This window comes from Mirounga angustirostris, unplaced genomic scaffold, assembly GCF_029215605.1.
Source record: "Mirounga angustirostris isolate CCGP_5_RB_7025 unplaced genomic scaffold, mMirAng1.0.hap1 SCAF_2, whole genome shotgun sequence".
NCBI lineage: Eukaryota > Metazoa > Chordata > Mammalia > Carnivora > Phocidae > Mirounga > Mirounga angustirostris.
In genome coordinates, this window is record NW_026991710.1 from 172,713,749 (window position 1) to 172,741,384 (window position 27,636).

Sequence of the window (27,636 nt, forward strand, 5' to 3'; positions counted from 1 at the left end):
GTTGAATGCCTGACTGCCACCATACTTTTGAGGAAATGGAAAGAGTCTAATAATGCTACAACAGTAGAAGAGCATGACAAAATTCATCCATTTTGAATTAGGAGTAGACACTAGTCTTAATTTTGGCTTACAACTATGATAAGCTTGATATCCACTTGTCAAACTTCAGGTATGTGAGAGCAAACTGAAAATGATGACTCCGCCATTAGGCACATGGGTTAAATGAAGCCAAAGCTCTTGGTCCTGAGACTCAAGGGCATTTTGTACCGGAACTTCTCCCAGCTTACACCACTGGGAACACCATTAAGCAGTGCTCAGCTCAAGCAAAAACAGTCTAACTTACATAATGTTCATGACTGATATTATCAGGATGTAAAGCAAAAGCATTATGGTAAGCCAAGAAAGATCCTATTGATCTTCAGGAAAAAGAAAAAATATATATATTTATCTCTAGACAAAATTTTTTCCTGGCTACTGATTCATTCTTAGTGATTTTTAATTCCTTGACTTCCTTCCCAATTTCTATTTTATTATTTGCATGTGAAACTCAGATGCCCTTTTTTACTTTTATTTGATCTCTCTCTCTCTTCTTTTTTTTTTTCATTTTCTTTGGCTTTTCTTCTTCCTTTCCTTCACAAGTCCCCATTTTGTTTTGTTTCGTTTTTGACTTCTCCAATTTTGATTTTTACTCTAATTGATAAAAATACTCAATGTCTGATTATTCGGTTTCCAAATTACATAAGGCCTTTCTTGCCTTGCATTCTCCCATCGAGGACATGTTTTGGGGCCATTTCATGACTCTCAGCATGGCTTTTAGGGGTAACAGCAAAGACGAGTCAGGCTGAGTTGCACTTTGGAGATAAATCTGATTCAAATCTTATCTCCTACTAGCTTTGAGTCCTTGAGCGTATCACTTAGCCACCCAGAATACAATTTTCCCATCTTGAAAACAATGGTAATGGTACTCTTGCAGGATTTTTGTAGGGATCATAAATAATCCAGGTAAGGGAACTGGCACAACCCTGGCACTCAATGAGTAGAAGCAGGTATTACTACTGGGCAAGTAGGGAAGGTATTTATCAATCAGATAAGAATCTTGATAATGGAAATCTGGGGATTTCAAAGCTGCATGTTACTCTTGAATCATTATGATGAATAATTAAGAATTGGGTCGATTTTTTTTTAATACTCCAAAGAAAAGTCCTTTCAAAATGTATTTCAAGGTATCCTTCACAGATCTACAAACCAAACAAAACTAACTAAGGAGAGAAGGAAGAGGGGTGATTTTACCCTGTATTATCAGCTACACCCTCACCTCTTTGTCAGGTAGAGGGCAATGTAATTGGCATCATTTTGTTTAGTAAAATCATAGAGTACACAACATTTCTATTGATCACACAACATATCATTTGAATGCAATATTAGATCTTCATGTGAAAAACTTGGGCGCTGTGTATTAATATTTCCATCCATGGACATTGCTTTTAAAAGATACTAGGAGGAAGTTTGCCTTAAATGTTCAAGGTTTTGTGCTTAAGACTTTTAACTGCTGACAGGATACTGTGGGATGACAAATTGGGCCGGGTTCCCTTGCTGCCCCAGGGGACAGTACTGAGCGGACCACCTGCTGTGTGCTGTCTCCAGTCATTCCCACAGAGAAACTCTTGAGCGTCCAGCAGACCCCAGTGGTCTCTGAATCCCTGACAGGTTGCCAAGGATTACGCTTCACCCAAGCTGAGCAGCAAACACTGCACTAGGCTCTTCCCGAACAAATCCTGAGGCTTTTACTAAAAACAACGAAACCAACATTCCCCCCAAGAGCAGACACTTCACATACATTGTAAAACTAACAATAAAGGTTAGCAGTGATAGAAGCAACAGACAGATACCTCATACCTATTCCTTGGACTTTAAGATAAATGTATGTTAAAACTAAAAATAATTCCCCCTTGAAGGAAAAATAAAACAAGATGAAAACAGAGAGGAAGGCAAACCATAAGAGACTCTTTAACTCTAGTTTAACAAACTGAGGGTTGCTGGAGGGGGTGTGTGTGTGGGGGGGGGATGGGGGAACTGGGTGATGGGCATTAAGGAGGGCACTTGATGTAACGAGCACTGGGTGTTATATGCAACTGATGAATCACTAAATTCTACCCCTGAAACTGATAATACAGTTTACGTTACTAAATTGAATTTACATAAAAGATTAAAAAGAAAGGAAATAATCTCCCCTTTTTTGGTTTTTAAAAATATTTCCCTCTGAAACGATTATCCTTTTAATGCTATCCTGCAGCACCAAGTTATGACACATTCATTTGAAAAATTCTTAGATCATCACCTGAGGCTAGCAATGGTAAATCTGATGGTTAAATGATTCTTGGAGAAAATTCAGTAGCAACTATGTTTATATGATCATAGACTATTGTGCTTATTAGTATTTCTATCGTTTAGCCGCAGCAAGAACAAAAATGATCATGGAATTGTAAAGCAGTAATGAACTCCCAGGTGATGCCAAGTGTCAGCCGACTAGGTACAGCTGTTCTGAACCAACAGCCAAACAAAGGAATAAGTTGTAACTGTCAGGAGAATCTGGGATGGAGATGCTGATACATGAACCCTTCAGATTTTTGCCAGGTTTCCTTTTATTCTCCTTAGTTCAATGCAGTGCACAGCCAGTCTTAAGCAGATCTATAAATTTTGCAGTGATGCCCTTTCTCCTTGGCTTACACATGCTGCATTGCTAAGTCAGTTTCCATTTAGGAATTCTGCCAGAAATTAATGAAACAGACAAAGCAGGTTCTTAAACCCAGCTATGGAAACGACATTCTTTCTGGGGGAGCTGGGAGGACTTTATCAGAGGTGAAGCTAAAGGTTGTGCGGGTAGAATGTGTTTCGATATATAAAAGATGACCCTCACAGTTGTCCCTGGAAGTAGGTGAAGTAGATCTCACTCATTTGGTACTTAATAAACCGGCCTCTCACCACTTCGTGACTAGTTTGTTATAATCCGGGAGTTTGTCATCTTCTTGTATGTTGCTAAATGAATAGCAATTAGGGATAGTGCAAAATATGAAGCTACTACCTTTATGTCTGCCATTTATATGAATACTTTATCTCAAACACACTTTCCCTGAGATGTGAGCAACTACAATATTACAAGGAAGAAAGTATAAGTAAAGCAGTAACTTGTGACCAATGAAACACTCTGGTGTGTTTCACTCTTGACCTGGTCTCTCCTGGCATATAGATCAGGACTCAGGACCATCCCTGGGGAGGCTGGACAGTTCTCTGACTTAGCCAAGGATCTGGACACCAAGATCACCATTTACAGACTCCCCAGATCCTGCCCCACACAGTGGGGCTCCCTTCTTTCTAGCCTGCCTTCCTTCTTCCCTTCTTTCCTTCCTTCCTTCCTTCCTTCCTTCCTTCCTTCCTTCCTTCCTTCCTTCCTTCCTTCCTTCCTTCCTTCCTTCCTTCCTTCCTTCCTTCCTTCCTTCCTTCCTTCCTTCCTCCCTTGCTTCCTTCCTTCCTCCCTTCCTCCCTTGCTTCCTTCCTTCCTCCCTTCCTCCCTCCCTCCCTTCTACAATTCTTTAATGATTGCCTATTATGTGCAAGACATGAGGATAACAACTAGAGTTATTGGGGTTAAAAACTGTAAGACTGTGAACAATTCTTCCTAAAAGGAGACCTTTACAGATAAAATGTAGTGAAATGAGTACTGGAGTTAGCTGAGAAGATTCAGATCCAAAGCTCAATTTTACCAATTACTCTGATCCAGCTAACCTGCCTCAGTAAATTCAGCTGTAAAATGTGCTGTCACAGGGTTGTTGGGGAGTGTGATAAAATATTTTGTCAGTTGCAACACTGCATGCAAATATGATACTGTTACTATTATACTAGCGGTATAAATATGGAAAAAAGAAAAGCAAAAAACTTATCTGTCCAGACTCAGGAATTATATATAATCAAGCCTCAAATGTTCTTAGTATATTATTCTTCTACAAATTATGAAGAGAGATGGTCTAATTTGGAACGGTAACCATTGCATGATTGCAAGGCATTAAGTACCTATCAATAATCTACTCTATTTTAATTGTATCATAACCACTTCTTAATAATTAATAACCACTAAAATTTGCCTATATATTAAACTGAAGGGAACAATTTGAAGTAAAAGAAAACTGTCTTAAACATGTGATTATTTTCAACTTCCAAGACCCATGCAATTCTTTAATATTTCTGACCAAAGTTCCAAGTAACTGAATCAAGTGTACTTATAATATTGTTATTATAACAGTTTCAGACTATAAAATATAAAAAAAATAGTGTGATGTTCACAGTATATAGGACATAGTATAAGCTGTTTATAATGTAACATTTTGGAAACCATACATTATTGCACACTTTTATAAATACACAATAAAAATCTGAGGACTAATGAAGTGTTCTCTGTTCATCACTAAGTATTTTCCCACAGAATCACACAGTATTTCCTGTAGAATGCCAGGCGCTTTCTGCTCAAGGAAGGCTGAAAAGAAAACAATGTTGGAAAGGATGGCTTACTTTCTTGCTTGTTTTAAGTGGTGTTTTCCTTATCAGAGAAGTAGACAGCACCAACAGAGCCGGGCCATTACACAAATGTAAATTGCTGATAAGAAGCCTCTCTATTCTTCTTTGACAATTAGCAGGGATTAGCAGGAGTGTACGGTATTTATCCTACCCCAAGGAGCCATCATTAGACCCTGTCCTCCCTGAGTGAAGGAGTCCTTACTAGCAGTTTTTAGGACAATTCTTAAGGATTTACTTGCAGGAAAATTAAACTAACTCTATGCAGTTTTCTCAATGAAATATACAAAGTTTAACAATTTTTATATTCTAATATGAAAATGTCAATCGCTACATTACAGGTTTTTTTCTTTTTCGTTCTTTCTTTTTAAAACCTTACCTGTGATATCTTCAATGGCTCTGTGTTTAGAAATCTGCATGCTTTTGTGCTCTTTGAACTCCCAGTTAAAAAAAAAAATTCTGAAATTATTATTATTCTTGCTCGGAATACAGCTCCTTGTAATTAAGTGCTAGAAGCACTCTGAACTCCCACTGGGGGGAAAATGCTTATGTGGCTCCTGAAAGGAAAGCTTTGGAACAGAAGCTGAACAGAAAGAGCTGGGCCACCTAATGTAGCTTCTGTTGATGACTAGGGAATGAAGTGGGGGGGAGGGGGAGTCATTAGTTTTCCAAAGGAAAAGTCCAGAGCCTGACTCAGAAGTCCTGAAGCACTGTCATTCTGGGCTGGCCAGTTTTTCTGAGTAGTAATTCAATCCTCTGCTGAATGGCAAATAAATTCTTGAAGAGGAAAAAATGACAAGAGGCGATAAAAAACAAAAACAGAAACAAAAACAAAAAACAACAACAAAAATACCCAACCCTGTGCTGGCTTGGAGGTTCCCAGAGCCAATACAGTGATTTAAAGTAGCATACCATTTCCTTGGCCTCTCCTCTACTGAACTCTACTAAGGAACAAAAAGGGAAGCCAGAGAAGAAGCGTCATGAGACCATAAATGAAACCAGAACTTTCTGAAGTAGAATTAGGGCATCTTGCTTCATGGACCCACGAACTTACAGCTGATAAGCTAGAAATGCTTAGAGGTTTGCAGACTACCCACAAGGGAAGAGTTTGTCTAAAGAACAAGTTGGCACCAAGGGCCAATGGAAATTAGCTTCCGCATCATTTAAACACACACAGAATGGTGGAGAAGAAACAACTTTAGCATATCTTATAGTTTATCCCATATTTAAAAAGAGGGTACAAATCATCTCAAAAGAATAGTCCTATGGTCTTTAATAAAATACCTCTAGCAAAGAATTCAGAGGTGCGCAGGGGAAGGCTGCCCAAGGTCACACAAGTGAATTAAGAAATGCTTGCTTTCTGTTTTGTTAAATGTATATTGTGGCTTAAGTAGGTTAATAAGATTGCCTTTAATTCCTCTCTGTCTTACAAACTCTCTGGGCAGACCCTATTATTTCTTCCTTCTTCAGCAGAATGAAAAGTGACCTTTGGGTGTTTCTCCTCATAAAACAAAATTATAATTTTTGTTGTAACACTGATCTCATTTGTAGCTAAACAGAAAGCAGATTCTAAGTTCCCAGCAGTTTGCTGAGCAAATGATTTGGTGTCACTAGATAGTGTTATCCTTAGAAAAATAAAATTGTCAAGAAAGGTTATTTTCAAACATACAAGTTGCTATCTTTTTTTCCTTTTCTCCGACAGTGCATTTGACTCATGATACAATGTAATCACAGTCTACTACTTCTTAGAGCAACATCACAATGACAAATACTTTATAGGATGTCAGAGATTTTGTAAAGAAGAGGGAGAGGGAGTCTCTTCCCACAGTGGACCATTGGCTGGTTGGAGCTACAAGAGAGCTACATTTTCTTCCTTACAAAGCCAATAATCTTACCTTAGCTAACAAGTCAACTCCAGAAATACAGTTTGGGTATATACTTTCTACTAATCACTCAGTGTTATTTAAGTATAAAATGTCCAAAGCCAGGAGCTGACAAACTTTCAAGCTGTCCCTTGAATCTTTTCCCATCAAGACACTATTCTAAAGGAGTCAAATCCATCTAGCCTGAAAGCAAATAGTAGCAGTCCATTTGACTGGCTTAATTTGATACCTCTGTAAATCTCCTCAGGCTAAATGCAGAAGGTACATTGTTAACTACACACTGCATTTTCTACCAGTATCAATTTAGTTGGGAAAAGGTCATGTCAATGTAGAAAATGTTAACCTGTCAATTTGAAAATTAGTCAAAAGTTTTGAACACCAAACAAATCAAAACAGAGAAGACTGATCAAGGATTCAGTTATTCAGCAAGCTGCTGAAATTACCATGTGACATTTAATGACATAGGTTAATTTATTCATCAACTAAAATACATTTAGAAATGAAAGTAGATGAAAGGTCAGAAGATAGAAACTAGGAGGCAAATTCATTTATCTTATTCAACAAATCCAAAAAATCATGGCATATCAGACAATAAAAGCCATATAGTCATTTCAATAGATCTTGAATCAACATTTGATGAGGTTAACCATCAATTTCCATAAGACTATCAAGTATTGTCCCCCAAATCAAACCTGAATTTTAATCAGGCATCCACATACAGTTACTAATTTGCAGCAAGTACACAGGTCAGAGAAACACAATAAAAGACACACCATGGCATATAATCAGCAAAACCCAGACCATGGAGAACTCTTCTGGGGAAATCACCCAGCTTTTTCAAAACACAACTAAAGGAGGATAAACAGACAAAGAGAGCTAGATTTAGAGACAGGCCAAGAGGATGAAAGAAAGAAAAATCCAAAACAGAGACATTTAAAAGAGAGTTAAGAGACATATAAACCACTCACCTTGCATCACACTTGGATCCAGATTCAAACAGTTTTAAATGTATGATATTTATAAGAGGAAATCTGATCACTGATTAGATCATTACTATTTCTATGGGGTTATCATTAATTTGTGGGTGTCAAATGTACTGTGGTTATATTTAAAAACAGTCCTTAGCTTTTAGAGATGCATACTGAAATGTGTATATATTCAATGATAACATGTCTGGAATTTGCTTCAAAATAGTAAGAGGGAAGGGAAGTAAGTTCGATCAAGATGAAAAAACCACCACCACCACCCAGTAATTGCTGAAGTGGATGATGGCTACATGGAGATTCATTATTCATTGTTTCCTGTACTTTCATATGTTTAGTATACATGCTTATATGTGCATTATATGTTTAAAGATACATTTATGTATGTTTAAAATTACAAATGCAAAAAATACCAATTTCAGGCTTTTCAATACATGTCTTGATAAAGTAGAATCAGAATGATACTCTCTATTGCTGAAAAAGATCGACTTTTAGCAAACAACTTATATCATACTTAACACTGAGACTCTGGGAGAGCTTTCCATTAATGTAAAGATCAAGCTAAGTATGTTGACTGCCAATGCTATTATTTAACATCACTCTGAAAGTTCTAACCAATGCGATACACAAAGAATAAAAAACAAAACAAAACTGTAGTAGAACTGTAGGACATGAGAAGATGAAATAATCATTATTCTGGAGTCACTGGTAAAGTGAAAGGGTTGCAGCCAAGACTCTAGGACTGATGCATTTCCTTTTTTTTTTTTTCAAAGGATTTCATTTGTTTGAGAGAGAGAGAGTGAGCACAAGCAGGGGGAGCAGGAGAGGGAGAAGTAGGCCTTCTGCTGAGCAGGGAGCCCAATGCGGGGCTCAATCCCAGGACCCTGGGATCATGACCTCAGACAAAGGCAGATGCTTAACCGACTGAGCCACCCAGGTGCCCCAGGACTGATGCTTTTCTAATCTGACTATACCATATGTCTGTTGATATGAAAGAACCCATTAAGAATAAAGAGAATCACAGTTGGCCTAAAGTTACAAGTTACACAGATGCTCAAGGCAGTAAGCTTCCTAGAAGTTACGGAAGCACCTTCATGACAGCAACTGATTTCTGACAAAAGTTCTAAGAAATCTCAATTTTCAATGTTTTGCGTAACGGAGCCTCCATAAAAGTGTAGAAAAGACAGGCTCTGGGCAAAGCAGACACAGTCTTCCAAGTGTTTCTGGTTTGAGCCAGGTCCTTTTGATGAGTGGTCTGGAATACAAGAAGGCTGGATGATAGTCTTTAGGTGGCACCCGGCAGCTTTAAACCCCCAGCTGCACGTTGCTACACACCATTTAGCCAAATTCCTGCCATTCTGCGTTTGGGTGATGGCTGTGGACATCAATAGCCAGATTCTGTTTCTATAAGCACCACATTTTCCTCACTCAGGTTAAAGGCTGCTGCACATAAAGGAATTAAGCAGTGAGAGCATGTTTGAACATATGAATCTTGCTCTGTAACACTTGGCTAATTTCAGTCCATATATTTTCTCAAACTCCCAGGAGTGCCTTGTTTCCAGGTTTGTGATCAGAATAGCCGAACAGCCCTCCCTGTAACATGATGCGTTACATGTGTAGCTGCAGTGTTTAGGTTCCCAGCACAAATTCTACATAACCAAATATCACATGGATATCTAACATTTTTCAACACCACTATTGTTGTTCATACATGACTGATCTGAACCGGAATAAAGCGAGGTTTCCAAAAACACGTAACTTCAAATGCTTCATCTTAAAAAAAAAAAAAAATTGCTGCCCTGCTCCTCCCCCTCCCCCCGCAAAGGACTAGCTGGTCCCATAATATTTAGTTCATAGCAGGTCTTGTTTCTCTAAAGAGCATATATTTTTTAGGTTACAGTTGGAGGCCATGGGGGAGGTAATACTACCAGCAAAGCCTATGCTTTTATAGAAACTGGGCCAAAATGATAAATTAGCCCTGACTCCATTATGCCTAAAGAAGCTTTCCCTTAAAGCCTTGGTGTTTTTGTTTTGCTTTGTTTTTAATTTCTGGGCCTCTACCCTCAAACCCAACAAGCACCCGTTTTTCTACTGTTGGCGCTGATTGTTGTTGTTCAACGGGAGGTTAACAGACAGGTGTGCGCGTTGAACTCTTTTTCCAATGTACACAATTATTTCTAAAAAAAGCCTGGGGCCATGTGTTTAGTGTCTTACGATCATCATCTGGCCTAGCTGTTATATATATGTATGTATATGTATACATCATTTGGTTGTTGGAAAAACTCAGTGGAAATCATCCTGCTTATAGTAAAACCGAAAAAGGGCACGTTGAAGCACGTATAAAAAAAAAAGCAGAGTAGAGGTCAGGGTTTTATCTAGGCTTGCCTAGCTCCTTCCCTGCACTGCCAGAAACAGGGAATTTGAAGGTCCACACATAGGATCTTAGTTATAATTTATTAGCTTTTCTTGGTGGTGATACATCTATCTGTGTATATGGACTAATAAAACACTTCCATCTCCTGGAGCTATAATAATTCAGAATGGCTGAGGTCTTCCCCCTTTTATTTTATTTTTTTAAAGATTTTTTAATTTATTCATTGAGAGCGAGGGAGAGCGAGAGCAAGAGCAGGGGAGAGCGGCAGAAGGAGAGGGAGAAGCAGATTCACCACTAAGCGGGGAGCAGGGCTCGATCCCAGGACCCTGGCATCATGAACTGAGCCTGAAGGCAGAAGCTTAACTGACTGCGCCACCCAGGTGCCCGACCTTCCCCCTTTTAAAACATAAACCATTTCTGTAGATGCTGCAGGTGGGTGACTAATTCAGATCTTTGTTCTTTCCATTCATTACTAAGGTGCTTCACACCCAAACACTGACTAGGAAAATAGCTCAAAGCAGGGAATCATGGCTGTTTAGTACACCAGCTGGAAGGGAACCATGGCCCTATAAGACCACCTATACAACTCCAGGCAGGCAAAACCAGATCCTAAACCAGGTCCACTTTGCCAATTCAATCCCTCACATTCCCATACAATTCCTGGAGAAGAGTCAAACGTCTTCAGCTGAGATCTGTCATTTCTCCAAAAGCTTTCAAGAAGTCCAACACTTTGCAATACTAAATGGTATGTCTAGTAGGAGTCTGCCTTGCTAGTTCTGCTCAAATAGGCATTGCTAATACCTAGTGAGTAGTGAATTTTCCAGTTCAGTAACTATAGAATCCAGTGACTACCGTAAGGAGGAGACATGTGCAGGGTTAGTTATGCTTCTGAACCCCACTGAGGGAGAGCTAACAGACGACACACAACTTCTGGTTATATTTCTAAGCACAAAACAAAGCCTTACCAGGCCAAAGAGATCTTGTTAAGGAGGAGGAACCAGACCTCTGACCTTATTCTTTATAAAGGCCTGTTTTATTCATGGCTTTCTCCTTAAGAAATCCTTACCTCTGAAGAATTTTGAAATAGAAAACACTTTCATTAAAAGAGAGAATTTTTCTTCATGACACACCTGCTCAGTTCCCGGGATGTTAACTGTCTCTGAACAGAGATCAGTCACAGGCAGAGCGCTTTTCTGTTGTGAGGCACCCTTCTCCTTGTACCTTAACGCCTAATGTTATATTAAATGACTCTAGTACTTAAACTTTTCTCAAGGACTGAAGAACTCAGAGAAGTGAGTCACTGTTCTACAGAGACCACCCAAGTCCCTGGAATTAAACGTTGATAATATAAATGGATCTTAATCAGCAGACAGATGTTAAGAATTCAGTGAGCCTTCATTAAGGTATCCCATGATTTTTTCCCTGGTTTTGTTTCCTAGGCTTTTGTTTGTTTTTAAGTCTAATTAATTAATATTATATGTTAATTCATGAGTTACCTAACTACTAGACTATAAGATTATTCTTGAAAACTTTCTAAGTTCAATTTTACCCTTTGTCAAATTCAAGCCTCCAAATACCAGCTTGCCGCTTTGTTTGCCTGTTTTCGTTTTTTATTTATATGTTTATTTGTCTTCAGGATTTGAAGACCATTTTATCTGTGAATTATTTTAGTTGTAAATGATGAATTGTTCAAAGGTGAACAAACAGAACACATGGACGAACAGATGGAAATTATAAATGAAAACACGATGTCAAAATATTTCTTCTAAAGTCAGAACTAGGCATTGGTAAACCCACAGTAATATCCACAAAAAATGCTGGCTACATATATTAAAAAAAAAAAAAATCTTGTCCATGCACGTCAGAAAGTAAGCAGAAAGTAGTCAAATGGTGGGTGTAGGGGGCAAAGGAAGGATGTTGGGTCTGTGAAATCTTAGTACTTCTTGGAACCTTAAGAATCCATATGAAGTTCAATTCAATTAGGAAGGTCTGAGATGCCAGTTTTGTGATGTAAATAAGGCTGTAATATGCCTCATGGATTAAATTTAGGTGATTGCAGGAGGGTTCATTCTAACTGGAGAACTTTCGATGCTCAAGGTGGTTACTTTCCTCCATCTCTCTTTCTTCCTGTTGAATGGACCAAATTCCTTGGGCCGATGGGCTGGAAAACTACAATTTATCGTAAAGTCTAGCTTCCAATCCTAACGTGAAGTTAGAGTTTCCTACATAGACCTATGATCATATCAACATGGTAATAAGGAAACTTGTAGAAACTAAAAAAGTCTAGTGACCTGTAATCTGTTAAATGGGCAGGGTGATCTATTAAATGCAGAATCACATTCTGGCAACAGGTAAAGTAAGTATATAGGTGGAGGTAAAAAGAGAAAAGGTGAATGAGCTAGGAACTGAGTCATGGTCTTCTGATTTATGGGAACAGTGCTCCATGCTCTAGACAACACTGATGACCATTTCAGCAACTCTGTGAAAGAAGATATGAAAGATCCAATTCTGGAGATAATGAATATTTCTGATTTATTAAAAATTTTGCTCTATTTTAGAAGAAACTCTGACTAGGCATAGCATGAGGTCAGAACAAAGTTCTGACTGCTCTTAGGTCATAGAACCATAGGGGCAGAAGTCCAGACAGATTAAATCTTTCACTATCGTAAGTGATTATAAGAAAGACTGGGGATGGTACTAAAGTCTTAGCTGTAACTACCCTCAAATGGTCAGGTGCATTTTATAATCAAAATAACAAAGAGAATAGCCTCCATGCTCAGCTAAATCTGATGACTTAATAAGGTAAAATGACATGTTCAAAGTGAGATGAGAAGTAATCATTTTAAGAGGTTGACATGGATTGGTACTGATTCCAAATATAGAACTTGTCCCTAGGTGTACTTTAAAATAGGAGGCAAGTGCTTTAAAAATTATTCCAAAGTTGAAGAACATTCACAGTTGCTGCTAACAAGGCAAAGCATGTTTAAGTTCCCTGTCATGCTTCTCTCATCCCCAACCCCCAACCCCTTTTGTCTAGGTAATCCCTTTTTGACTTAAGGTAATTTTTAAGACAGGTAAGGACACGAAAAACAGAGAGAGAAGACATTTTATGATTGCAGACACGGAAGAGTTCTCTGGGTATCTTCCTCTTTTTTTTTTTTTAAGACTTTATTTATTTTAGAGACAGAGAGCATGAGGAATTGGGGGAGGGGCAGAGGGAGAGAGAGAATCTCAAGCAGACTCCCTGCTGAGCGCAGAGCCCAATGCAGAAGCTTGAGCTCACCACCCTGAGATCATGACCTGAATTGAAACCAAGAGTCGGACACTTAACCTACTGAGCCACCCAGGTACCCTAGCATCTTCCTCTTTATGCCATAAAAACTATTTTCTCTAGTAATCTTGTCTTCTGAAATAAAATTATATTCATCTAGCCCAGCACGTATTTGGCATTGATAATGTCTGCTATAAATGGTAACGTCATGTTTTTTCCTTCTTTTCCCTTTCTTCTCTTTCTTTCTTTCTTTCTTTCTTTCTTTCTTTCTTTCTTTCTTTCTTTCTTTCTTCTTTCTTTCTTTCTTTCTTTCTTTCTTTCTTTCTTTCTTTCTTTCTCTTTCTTTCTTTCTTTCTTTCTTTCTTTCTTTCTTTCTTTCTTTCTTTCTTTCTTTCTTTCTTTCTTTCTTTTTCTTCTTCCTTCCTTCCTTCCTTCCTTCCTTCCTTCCTTCCTTCCTTCCTCTTTCCTTCCTCCCTCCGTCCCTTCCTCCCTCCCTCCCTTCTTTTGGAGAATAAATGAATGCTGAAGAAACAACTTATCTGTATGGTAAAGGCAATACAATTTCCAGCAAAGAACAAGAAGACTGATGTTCTTTAAATATCTGTAGTTGGCCAGATATTCTAGTCCTGTAGCAGTAACAATAACCCTAAGAAATAGGTAAACTTTTACTCTTTTCACACAGCTAAAAGAGGATGAGCTGCAAGCCTGTGTTCTCAGGATAACACATAATGTGGACAGGGATTCCAAGGCAGGTTGACTTCGAGGCCCAGCCCAGTGAAGCATCCTATTTCATGGGTCTTTCATTCTATGACTGCATATCTGAACTTGTAGTTAAAAATAAACAGACAACAAAAACAACATCTTTTCCACAGGCTATTAGAGAAGCCCTGTTCTGCCACCTTCCAGAAAGCATTACTTTCTGAGTATTTCCCTGTGTTTGTAAACTGTATGTCACGGAATGAGACTTAAAATGTTACTTTTAGATTATGCATTCTTAGCAGAAGACAGGAGGCTACTGCTGTTCAAATCAATGTTTTTTAGTCTTAAACTCAGGGGAAAAATGCTCAGTCCACATTATCTAGGATCCTATTGTCTGTTTCAGAATAAAACGGTTATCTTTTCTGTTAAGCTTTGCTAAGAACTAGAAAACTAAACCAATCCTAAGTGGTTTAGTATACATTTGGAAAGTTATCAGAAATTCAATTTTGTGGAGCACCTAGCTGGCTCAGTCGGTGGTGGAGCATGTGACTCTTGATCTTGGGGTTTTAAGTTCGAGCCCCACGTTGGGTGTAGAGATTACTTAAACATAAAATCTTAAAAAAAAAAATTTGATTTTGTGCAACAATACTACAACAATTAATTTCCATTCAATTGATCCCCATTTTCCTTTTCAAAATTATTTTTAAGAAAATTATTTAATTTTCATTTATTAATAATTTCAAAGTTAGAAAAAACTACCTCATTTATTTCTTTTTTTTTTAAAGATTTTATTTATTTATCTGAGAGAGAGAATGAGAGAGAGAGAGCACATGAGAGGGGGGAGGGTCAGAGGGAGAAGCAGACTCCCCGCCGAGCAGGGAGCCCGATGCAGGACTCGATCCCGGGACTCCAGGATCATGACCTGAGCCGAAGGCAGTCGCTTAACCAACTGAGCCACCCAGGCGCCCCTCATTTATTTCTTTATGAAGCTTAACGTAAGAGAAATTGTGCATGTACATATTATAAATGCACTTACAAATATAAATATGCTGAGTTATACACATCACCGGGGAGCTATGGCAGCAGGAACTATTCCAAACAAAATGCTAAATTTAGTTATGATGCCTGCACAATATTTAATATTTGCATAAGATCTGTGACTGACCTCAATGCAATATTAATTTCACTAGATCCTTTAAAAGCGGATTGTACTCAGCAAATAGGGAGGAAAGAAAAAAAAAAGGTGTATCTATAAGAGATGCAGATAAATTATATATAATGAAAAATGGTCTCCAGTGACACTTGAAATTAGGCTCATTTTGTTGACTGCTAATTTTTCTTTAACCTCATTTTCATATGACATAATCACCGACAAGAAGTTTTTTTAATTTTTTTTTCACCTACAAGAAGGTTTTAAAAATTGGTCCTGTGGTAGCATCCCTAATTGGAAGTCCTGACAATCAAGTAATTTAAATGAGCAACTCATACGGAAATGGACTATTCCAATTAGCTCACATAAGCCAGCTTTCTTTTCTCTTGGTTAGGTTACATGTAAGGATCATCTCATCAGACCTTGATTACCATACCCGGCCCTAAGAAAACTAATGCAACAAATCAGAGAGTAGCAGACATCATTAAAGTGTTGACTAATGGCAGATGACTGCAAAATTGGGATAAGAATGCATACTATAGAGTTGAGTTGCTTCATTTTCATTAGCCTCTGTTTAGTAATTCAGCAGATTTTTTTTTTTTTTCCTAATTTTTTTCTTCAGTTGACTGTGCCTAGTCTTTACTTATTTAAAGCCTGAAATATTGCAGGGTAAGTCACAGATTTGTTCAAAATAAGTTCAAGCTTTGGAAGAATTGTGAGAACCCCAGAATTTTACATTTCTCTCTGCAGTAAGATAAGTCAACTGAGGCACACAGCAAAGCTATGATACAGTTTTTTCAAACTGCCAGTGTGTAAGAGACACGACTAAGACATTGAACTCTGTACTTTCAAATGCTCCATTAACATTTTTAGCTGAGCATCCTTTGTTTCCTAAAAATAAGCAGTCAATGTTGAGCAGAAATGTCAAGAAATCAATAAAAAGTAATCAGGAAGAGTGTTCAGTGTCCTTGAGAAAAACTCTGAGGGCAGAAAGGGAAGCTTGGGCACAGCGGACAGTTAACATTCCTATGTTTTTTTCCATAATAAAAAGGAAAAGCAATATGTTAAATTACTTTATTTAAAAAAAACCCACGTAAGTGTCAAATGTCACCCTGGACCATACTGCAGTTAACGGGGTTGCTTTCTGTTATAAAAATCCACAACCGAAAGCTGCCGTAAAAAACTGACTCCTATATGCAGGGTTAGATACATCTACGTGTGATAACAAGCAACAGAGAAGAACCTCATGTTAACACTTAGTTGCTTTAGCTCACTATTTCTATCACCTCTGAGGGAACATTCTGAGGGAAAGGAAATAACAATTACTGAGTGACTTCGATGTGTTAGGGAAAAACTACACACGACCCCATAAAGCTCTCAGAAGAACCTGTAAATTCTGTATTTGTTCTCCCACTTAGAAAGTAAATAAAGTCTGGGGCACCTGGGTGGCTCAGTTGGTTGAGCATCTGATTTCGGCTCAAGTCATGATCGCAGGGTCGTGAGATCGAGCCCTGTGTCCTCCATGCTCAGCCCTGAGTCTGCTTGAGATTCTTTCTTCCTCCCTCTCCCTCTGACCCTACCCCACCATGCTTCCTTGCTCTTTCTCTCTCTCTCTCTAAAATAAATAAATCTTAAAAAAAAACAAGTAAATAAAGTCTCAGAGAGAGTAAGGAGTTTGCCAAGGTCCTACAGATAAAAAACTGCAGTTAAGATTCAAACTCAGATCTCTGATTTTCAAGTCCCTGTGCCTCTAAGACATCACTCAAGTATTTTGCGTATCTTCAGTGGTGGTTCTTAACTATTTTTGAGGGCCACGGACTCCTTTCAGAATCTGGGGAATGCTATGGATTTTTGTTTATGTCTGCAAATAAAAACCTGGCATACAATATTGGGGTTTCATGGACCCCCCTCCCCCACCGCTCCTCTGAAGCCAATTCAGTTATTCCACAGATCTCCAGTTAAGAATTCTTGGTATGAGGTCTGAGTCTAAAAGACCTTTAATTTCTTCTATAATTCAGAATACTCAATTATCATCATTCCACTAGAGATAAGAGAAAAAGCTGTTCCTGTCTATTCATTATTTTTACTTACTTTGTTTCAAAGGCCTTTCTCATTAATCTGTGTTAACTATATTAGAAGCAAATGTAAAAACATTTAAAATATCTCCAAAATTATAGCAGATCAAGATAAAAGTACAAATTAAGAAATGAAAGCTTATTTAGGATTTTTTTTTTTGGTATAATGTAAGTATAATAAAGGTGATTTAACCTTTTGGACTTTATTACAAGTAATGCCACTCTATTATACAGATTACCTATGATAATGAAAGAATATTTTATTTAAAAGGTGCCCCCACACAGAAGACATGAACAGACATCTTTCCAAAGAAGACATACAGATGGCCAACAGACACGTGAAAAGATGCTCAATACCACTCAGCATCAGGGAAATGCAAATCAAAACTACAATGAGCTATCACCTCAAACCTGTCAGAATGGCTAAAATCAAAAACATAAGAAACAACAAATGTTGGTGAGGATGTGGAGAAAAAGGAATCCTTGTGCACTGTTGGTAGGAATGCAAATTAAAAATAGAATTACCATAGGATCTAGTAATTCCACTATTGAGTATTTACCCAAAGAACGCAAAAACACTAATTTGAAAAGATATATGGATCCCTATGTTTCTAGCAGCATTATTTACAATAGCCAAATTATAGAAGCAGCCCAAGTGTCCAATGACAGATAATGGATAAGGAAAATGTGGCATATATAGAACAAAATATTACTTAGCCATGAAAAAGGATGAAATCTTGCCATTTGCAACATGGATGGATCTAGACAGTATAATGCTAAGTGAAATAAGTCAGTCAGAGAAAGATAAATACCTTATGATTTCACTCATATGTGGAATTTAAGAAACAAAACAAAGGAAAAAAAGAGAAAAACCAAAAAACCAGACTCTTAACCACAGAGAAAAACTTACGGTTACCAGAGGGGATGGGGGAAATAGGTGAAGGGGATGAAGCGCACACTTATCATGATGAGCACTGAATCATATATAGAACTGCTGAATCACTATATTGCACACCTGAAACTAATAAAACACTGTATGTTAACTACAAGGAAATTTAGGAAAAAGAGAAACTTAAAAAATAAATAAAATAAAACAAGGTGCCCTCACAATTTAAAAAAACACTTTGTACCTATGATTTTAGAAGTTGGTGGTGGGGGAGGGGGACTGGGAGGAAGAGGATCTCCAACGTTTTCCTTTTTATTGAAAGAAAAAAAATATTAATAGTCTTAGATATTCTTGCTGTTAAGCCTGGACTAGCATTATTTAATACAGAAACCTAATTTTCTGAAAGGTGGCTGCAGCAACAACTTATTTTAACAAAAATCCACATTCCTTCTAAAAGAAACAAAACACAAATACCATGAACCTTGTAGACATATTTTTAATTCATGTGTCTTTGTATTGCATAGCTTCATAATGCCACGGGGTTGTCCTCAAATCTTTTTTATAATTTTTAATGGAAAATTCAAAGTTGAATTACTTTAATATTTAGTATAGAAATCCACTGATAACAATTTTAAATATTGTTGGCCATGAAATTTAGCCTAGGACAGTATTATTACTTATTTTAGGTAATATTTTGTTACTGCTACTAATCAATATAAATATAACAATGCATGTTTATTTTATAGAAATAGAATGACAAGTCTGCTGTATCAAATAATTGGTTATAAATTACTCTAGTTAATTGAATTAAAAGAACCATTTATCAAGTAATGAATAAGTGTTGCATCCAAGCACAAAAAACCCTCTCCTTTAAAATGCATTGCTTTTTATGTTTTTAGAATTTTCAAATAATCTTTAGAATAAAAGAAATAAACTGGTTTCACAATAGGACTTTGTAAGCTTACTAAATAATTGAAATTATGTTAACTTTGATAATAGCTAAATAGTATTTATCTTCAAAGAAACAAAAAAGATTTATTTCTAAAGCCTTCTTTTGTTGAAATCCTATTCTAAAGGATTAATTTTGACTATGAGTTTTAATGACCAACTGAATCAAATTATGTAAGACTAACATTTGATGAAATATTATTTGAGAAAATCCAAAAAAAAAAAACCCCCACAAAAAACCCACTAATCCTTCCTTACAATTTCAATGTCCAGGTCTGAAGAACCACTGCAAAGGAATTTTTTAAAACCTTTTTGAGGATCTGCAACATTTGTCATAATTATAGACTAATATTCTTAAGTGAAAATGGTCAAATTTTTCTTAAATTATTATTATTGTATAACTCTGTGACCTTGGGAAATGATATACACAGCCACATCTAAACATACACACTTAAAGATTTTAATTTTCAGGTTTAACTCAGAAAAAGCAAATTGGCCATCATATGCATCGAAGTCTTTTTCCAGACACTATGCCAAAGTGAGTCCATTTGATTTGCTCTGTGGCATATCACAGTGTCTCAGATAAAATAGGACAGTTCTATACGTCTTTTCTTGTTTGTCTACTCATTTCCTTACCAGTCCAATTTATCTAGTAGTAGAAAGATAAACTATTCAAATACATCTATGCCTAGGTATGGATCTATTTGAAAATCTTTGGCAAAGTTTTCATCTAAGATGAGCTGCTTCTTGACAGTGACAAACCTTTGCTCTTACTACCTAGCTATCAGCTCAGACCCCTTAGAGACACAGATTAAGCATTTGTGAAGCTGGTAGAGGTATCCAAACCCTGGTCTGGATCACTTTTTTTTTTTTTTTAAAGATTTTATTTATTTATTCATGAGAGATAGAGAGAGAGAGAGGCAGAGGCAGAGGCAGAGGCAGGCTCCCCGCGGAGCAGGGAGCCCGATGAGGGACTGGATCCCAGGACCCTGGGATCATGACCCGAGCTGAAGGCAGACGCTTAACCGAGTGAGCCACCCAGGCGTCCCTGGTCTGGATCACTTTTATCAGTCTAATGTATCTCATTTTGCTAAATCATCTCTCTGTGAGAAAATTCCTCTTGACTTGGTTCACATCCCTCACACCATGGGTGTCTACTTCATCCTTGTGGCATAAAATCAGGCCACTCCTCTCCTGTCCTGTCCATTATTCATGTCCCACGTGTTCAGGTTCCTGAAAGAAACTTATTCCTTCTTATCTTTTTGCTAATCTATAGCCTAAGGCTAAACCTTTGTCTTTAATGATAAACTTGATATTCCTGGCTTGGATCACACTCTTATTTTCCCTGGCCCTCTGGCTCCTACCACTCCTGACCACTTAGTAAAACCAAATCTCTGACCCAGGCACAGCCCCGAGGCAAGGAGAATCCTTAGATGTTGGCCTCTCCGTTTGCCCCCAGCCTCCCAGCAGTGTGGGTTACAGGAGAAGGGATGAGACTCCTGCCATTTAATAATCAATAGTCCTCACTTCTTAAAAGTTAAAAGAAAGAGATCAGTTTCCTTCTCTAGGAAGGGTACAGTTCCATTACTAGATCAAGATTCACTAGCTGTCTTGCCCCACCTAAAACAACACGGCTGGATTTAGCAAATAAAAATACAGGCTATCTAACTAAATTTGAATTTCCTATAAATAATGAATCCTTTTTAGTGTAAGTATTCCCTATGCACTATTTGGGACATACTTTAACAAATTATGCATTGTTCATGCATAATTTGCTTCTGAGCTCAAAGCAGCCCAGGAATAAGGTACTGCACAAAATCTCAGAGTCAGGTTTTTAACAATATTCCGTTATCTATAGGTCTCACTACAGTATGGAGTGAAAGCATATCAAGTCCCCAAAGTAGGCCGAATTTGCAACAGAACTGCTCTGCTCTCAGCACAAACACCAGAGCATAGAAGATAATTTCTGAGTACTGCAGGTTGAAGGGGAGAAGGTGAAGAGATGCAGAGACACCTTTCAAACTATATGCTACTAATACTCCTAGCAGGCTCTCTGACGTGGAGGCCCAGAAGAAGAGGTAGAATAGCTTCGTCATCACACATCCCTATTTCACTTAGCCACCACGCGTGCCGTTGATGACTTAGACAGAAATGACGCATCATAGGAAAAAGCGTTGGGCGCCTGGGTGGCTCAGATGGTTAAGCGTCTGCCTTCGGCTCAGGTCATGATCCCAGGGTCCTGGGATCGAGTCCTGCATCAGGCTCTCTGCTCCTTGGGAGCCTGCTTCTCCCTCTGCCTCTCTCTCTGTCTCTCATGAATAAATAAATAAATTCTTTAAAAAAAAAAAAAAAGATCATGAACTCTGCAGCCAGACTGCCTGAGTTTGCATCTTAAAAAAAAAAAAAATAGGAAATAGCGTTGACAGAAAAGAGTGGAAAGAATGTTGGCAAAATGGAACTTGTTTGGTGTACAGAAATCCGCTTGGCTAAGAGGCTCAAATTTTACTACTATATTGAGAAGGTAGATGACATGGGTGTTTGTTGCAAAAAAATGTAGGCAAAGGGTATTAGTCTTCAAATATATCAAAGTGGGATGTATGGAATGTTTATTTAAGTAGGCAGAAATGGGGTACTACAGGAACATCAATTTTCTGCTGAATATATGAAAAAAATCTGCAGAGCTAAAGAAAGAGAAAATGGGTAAGCTTTGGTGAGATGGGCATTTTCTTCTAACTAAAGAAAGTACGGACTAGTTGACAGGTGGGACTCACTGCAGTGGGGGTAGGGTTGGAGTTGGGACCATTCAAGATTTCTTCCAACTTGAGGTCCTATGACTGGAAGGAGAGAATGAAACACTTTATCGGTGATGCTGGGTGGTTTGGGCTAAACTCAACATTTTCATATTTAAGTAAGATCTGACAAGATTTTACAGACCACAAAATGATACATATTAATCTTAATCTCGAGCATCCCGGTTGTAATTCGTCACCTTGTAACTGGTGTACATTGAGACCGGAAATAAAGAGTAGATCAAGAGGAGATCCTATTACAGAGTGGAAAAATATCTAATGTTCTTTACGTATTTTCCACTTCTATAAATCTCTAAAGCAAAATTTTTGCCATTTTATCAGTTTTTGTGAAGTATAGCAAAAAGTAGTTAAAATATGTGGTCACTTATCACACACAATCTTGCTAGTCCTAAAAGCTATACTTTATTAAATTAAAAAATTCTTTTGGCTATCAAAGAGTATTTCTATGCTCGCATTTTAAAATATATTTAACAACAGAAACGACTCTACATTTTATTAAGGCAAGCCAATATTTTCAATGGTCATAAAAAGCATAGCGCAATGATCACAAATCTAGAATGACAGGCATTAATGCATCTCCGTCCCCACAGATTACTAATTTCATTGATGAGACTTCCTATAGCTTTTATTGGCCATCAGCAGATGAACAGGGGGCGGGGGTGACTACAGGTCCCAGGACCAATAAAACCTGCCTGTAAATGATAAATATGAGCTTGTTTGTGCTATGACTTGAAGAACACCGTATTTCAGTGATGCTTTTCAAGCAGAAATACTTGAACAAATTCCATTAATTTCCTAACAGGAGTGGCAAAATAAAGCAGGGAATCGTCAGATTTATTGTGCAGAAACTCAGGCAACATTTATGTACTTTTCGCAATCTAAATTGGTTTGAGCCTTGGGAAATAAAATCTTGCCTTCTGATACAGATTTTGAACCACCCCTTTTGTTTGGTTGTTCTGCTGTTGTCTCATCATAAAATATGAGAGCACTTGTTTCTAATGTTGTGAACATGACATACAGATGAATCTTCCAGTCCATTATTACAAAAGTTCTTTCATTGGGTCTTCTGCAAAGCTACTTATACAATTTAGTAAACCTTTAGAAGACTTAAGCCTGAGGGTATCACTTCTTCTCACTTGAAAATATCATTATAAATAGAGCTTTGAAAAAAGAAATGATCAGTTTGAAGATTCAACTCTCAATTCATTTAATCCAGCTCAAAAAATCACTATAAAAATTCACCAGTCTTGCCACAGTTTTTATTTGCTACGTGCACCCCACCCCTCCACTTTTACTGCCTCTCCAGAGGGTAATGGGAGATGGAGAAATGGGGAGAAAAAAGATGAGGAAAACATTCTTTTTAGTGAACCTTGCATATATCATCCCTCAGCTAAGGCGGCTGGTGGGCAAACTGGCAATTTGTTAAATTAACTCATTTCCTCTGAATCATTTTTTGTTACTGAAGGGCCACGCTCTGTTCTATAAAGAGCCATTAGTTTATAAGTGCTTGTTCAGCATATTCCATTTTCGCTGATGGTATCTTGAAATTAACGAGTGTCCCTGCAATCACAGGGACGTGGACAGTAAAACCATCCTTACTAGAGGTCACTACTATACAGTTCTAGCATGTCCCTAGAGAAAGCATCACATTTTGAATGTGTTGAATGTGTGGTAACACTACCTCAGTGAAAATAATGGGTAGTTAGCCATTAAAGGTCTTTAAAGACCCCAAAAGAACAGAGCATAAACTTTAAATTGTGTGAATACCTTTATTCCAAATACTTAGCAAAGTTTTCCTGTGTTGGTTCCAAAATTTTATTTATTTTTATTTTTTAAAAAATATTTTATTTATATTTTTGAAAGACAGGGAGAGAGAGAGAGCACAAGCAGGGGGGAGGGGCCAAGAGAGGGTGAGAAGCAAGCTCCCTGCTGAGCAGGGAGCCTGACTCAGGGCTTGATCCCAGGACCCTGAGGATCATGACCTGAGCTGAAGGCAGATGCTTAACTGACTGAGCCACCCAGGCACCCCTGGTTCCAAATTTTTAAAATAGTTTGATTTATTACTATTTCTTTTTTTTTTTTAAAAAAAACATGTTTTGTATATAAGAACAGATTTTCATTTCTATATTTTCCTTCCTGTGAACAGACTGACCAGAAGAAAATAAATTATATTTTCTTTACCCATCGATTTACCAGAAGAAAAAAATGCATTTAGAACTGGTTCTGACTTAAGAGTCCCTATCAGTCCCCAAGGCCCTGAAAGAAACTACTTTAGAAGAAAAACAGGTAGAAGTAAAGAGAAAGTAATACAAATACAGTCATTTCTGTCTAAATCATAAGATTTGCTTATATGTGGTAGGAAAAATTCTTTTTCTTATTCCAAGTACTATTGCTACTTTACAGATAAACAACTAATATTCAGCTGATAAAAAGTTCCGAGTTTTCGGGGCGCCTGGGTGGCTCAGTTGGTTAAGCGACTGCCTTCGGCTCAGGTCATGATCCTGGAGTCCCTGGATCGAGTCCCGCATTGGGCTCCCTGCTCGGCAGGGAGTCTGCTTCTCCCTCTGACCCTCCCCCCTCTCATGCTCTCTCTATCTCATTCTCTCTCTCAAATAAATAAATAAAATCTTAAAAAAAAAAAAGTTTAAAAAAAAAAAGTTCCGAGTTTTCTTCCACTTCCTGTCCCCTCCTATTTTTTTTTTTTTTTTGAGACTGGTATCAGATGTACAATGAAGAATACTAAACCAAGAAGTTGACTTTGCATGTACCTTCATGAGCAGAACTTTTTTTTTTATGACCTGTTATTACGGGGGAGGAAACAGACTAATTTTATTTGATCCTGTTAATGACTTTTAGACTTCCGATTTGATGTCTCTGATCCCACTAGAAAAGTCTAGGAATCATCATAATCGTATAACTTTGCACGTGAGTTATAAATATGGCATTAGAGCCCACACCAGATATTTGTGAAAATAATCAAAACTTTAAAAATCATCAACAGAATAGTTTTTCCACTACCATGAGACAAAAAGAGATCAAAGTGTCTGTCAGATCATTCAGGAAGTCAAAAAGATGAAAGGATGTTTCCAAACTAATAGCATTTATTATAGTTTTCAGCCCCACTCTAAAACAACTAAGGAGATGAGAAAACCTGAAGAGTCCCAACCGGTCAGGGCATCCCCTCCCTGCTCTGTAGGGTTCCTGTTCAGGCTCCAATTGGCTCAGAGCCCTCTCGCGCTCCAGGGCCAAACAAGAAGGCTAAAGAGGTGGGGAATGTCTCAAAAAGCTTCACGAATTATCTCCAAACTCCCTCCCCTCCTCTGAGATAGGAATTGTGTGAATTACGTAGGAAATTAAAATATAAAAATATTTCTCTAAACAAATAGAATATATAATTAAATACTATCTAGTTACTGATTTATTTGAGGTAAATCATCATCAAAGTCAAGCAAAATTGCACTAGGGCACATTTGGTAACTTTTATGGTTGCTTGAATTATTGTTGAAAAACCCAGCCATTAGAGAGAGAGGAAAGAACTAAAAGACAAACAGAAGACTGTAAGACAAATTAAAATAGTTTCAGCAACCTTGTGATTCACCTCCTTTTCTGGATTCTTCCTTTCCTCAAGTTCCAAGAGCCGACTGATAATTTTTGCAAGTGAGAACTCACAGTAATTCATAACATCCATGAATCCATGCTCCTTTGAAAGCTCATCTCTAGGGGCACCTGGGTGGCTCAGTCAGTTGAGCATTGGACTTAACGGTTTCAGCTCAGGTCATGATCTCAGAGTCATAAGATTGAGGCCCCACGTGGGGCTCTGCGCTCAGTGTGGAGTCTGATTCTCTCTCTCTCTCTCTCTCTCCCTATGCCCCCCCAAACAAACAAAAAAACAAACAAACAAATAAATAAATATTTGAAAGCTCATTTCTACCAACACAATTGCCCGAACACAAGCTGCTGTTTCATCAAGGTCACTTGATTTTCCTACATGTATGATTACAACAAGTCTGACCATCAGGCACATCTGAACTTAGAATGACATGCTTTTCACAAGTCCACACATTTTTCCACAAGCTTCCTGAGAGAAATAAGTGATGGTGATGAACTCAAGTCAGTTTTTAGATGTAGGCAGTCTCTGATCAATGCCTTAAAGACAGCACTCAGGACATGTTTTCCTTGAACATCCATTTCTTATTGATTTTGTGTGTTATAAATTACTTTTATTCCTACGACAGGAAAAATAATTCAAAGGTTTTCTATTTTTGATATTAGGTATGCAAGCTGGCTCAATGATAAGAAGTTACTCTTACCAATGAGTCATCCTAGGAGCATATTTGATTTCTGGGAGAAGAGAAAATATAATTTCTAGCACTTTGATTTATTTTGTGATGAAGTCTCAAGGAAATGTCACTTAATGTGATCTCATGATCTTGATGTCTGGTGTCAGTTTATGGACTTTCAAATTCACCTGGGAGAGTTTTCTTTTCTCTTCTCTTTCTTTCTTCTTCTTCTTCTTTTTTTTTTAAGGATTTATTTATTTATTTGGGGGGTGGGAGGAGCAGAGGGAGAGAATCTCAAGCAGACTCCCCGCTAAGCACGGAGGCAGCAGGGCTCGATTTCAAGACCCTGCAATCATGACCTGAGAAGAAACCAAGAGTCAGATGCTCAACCGACTGAGCAACCAAGGCGCCCCATTCACTTGGGAGAGTTTCAATTTAAAGGGGTCTCTCCTTTATCAAGGCGCACCATTCTTATCTTCTGTTTGTTTGAGCAAATGAATGCAGCAGAGTCAGAATACCTTAAGTTCTTCACAGAAGGTAGCAGGGCAAAAATACCAATAGAAGCCAGAAAACGATAATTGAAAACTAATCTATATTTTTTATCAATTTTTGTGGTCATATTTAGCAAAGAGAATCCTGTTTTAGTTAAGCACATGCTCTTTAGTTGACAGCTTTGCCTACTTCAAAATAGGTTTTAGTTAAGTTGAGAAATCAGGGATTTAGTGAGATGTAAAACCCAGGAATGATAACTTGTCAGGAATTAGCCAACCCAGGAAGGGTCGCAGCCAGTTCCAGTAAGTGAATATGGGTCATTGTGGCAAGGGTCTATGAGGTAGGCATGGGGTGCAGGAGGAGGTAGATCAAGAACATGCAGGGTCTTACATAAACATGGTATTTGTTATTTTAAAAAGTGTGTAGTCTTGTTGGGATGAGCACTTGGTGTCATATGGAAGTGTTGAATCACTAAATTGTAAACCAGAGATACATATCACACTGTATGTTAACTAACTGGAACTTAAATAAAAATTTAAAAATAAAATGTGTGCACTATATTTACTTCTATAAATTGCATGTTTCCTTTGTATTCTTATGTCCCTTATCAAGTAACTTATCACACCCTCTGTTCACAGATATACACATTAACTCAATTCTTTTAGCTGATAGGATTAACCCAAGGTACCAATTAGAATGAGGCTTTATTGTATTTGTGGTGAGAAGGAAGTAGTTGTTAAAAAATTAAAAATGGATGCAGAGTTTTAAAAGGTAATTCTAAGTTCTATTTGTGTGGTTATATACGGTTTACATAACAGTTATACATGAATGGGAAGGTAATTAATATATTTCTTTAATAGAATTTATCCTTAACCTACCTAATTTGACTTTCTGTTTACATCCATTTTGACTTAAAGCATTCATCTAGTTCCTACATTTCATTCAAAGTATTGCCAAAATTATTTCATCAGTTGTATATAATTGAAATATTTCATTATTCTTTACTTCATTTCATTTTTAATGAAATGTTTTCCAAACAATCAATTGTTTGGAAATCATAACAATTTTGCCAGCTACAAACACAAAAGACCGATGTAGAATTTTTATCAGAGCACCTGCTTCCAAAATGACTTGCATAGCTGGGGGGAGCGGGGAACAGGAAATGGGGAAGGACTGCTGATGGTTATGAGATTTGTCTTGGGGTGATAAAATGTTCTGG

At 37.6% G+C, this 27,636-nt stretch overlaps 1 protein-coding gene across 8 annotated transcripts in view; it reads right to left on the bottom strand.

Moving 5' to 3' along the window:
* Positions 1–27,636, bottom strand: part of NRG1 (neuregulin 1) — a 219,031-nt gene that overhangs the window by 40,697 nt on the left and 150,698 nt on the right. The gene's annotated exons all lie outside the window — the stretch shown is intronic.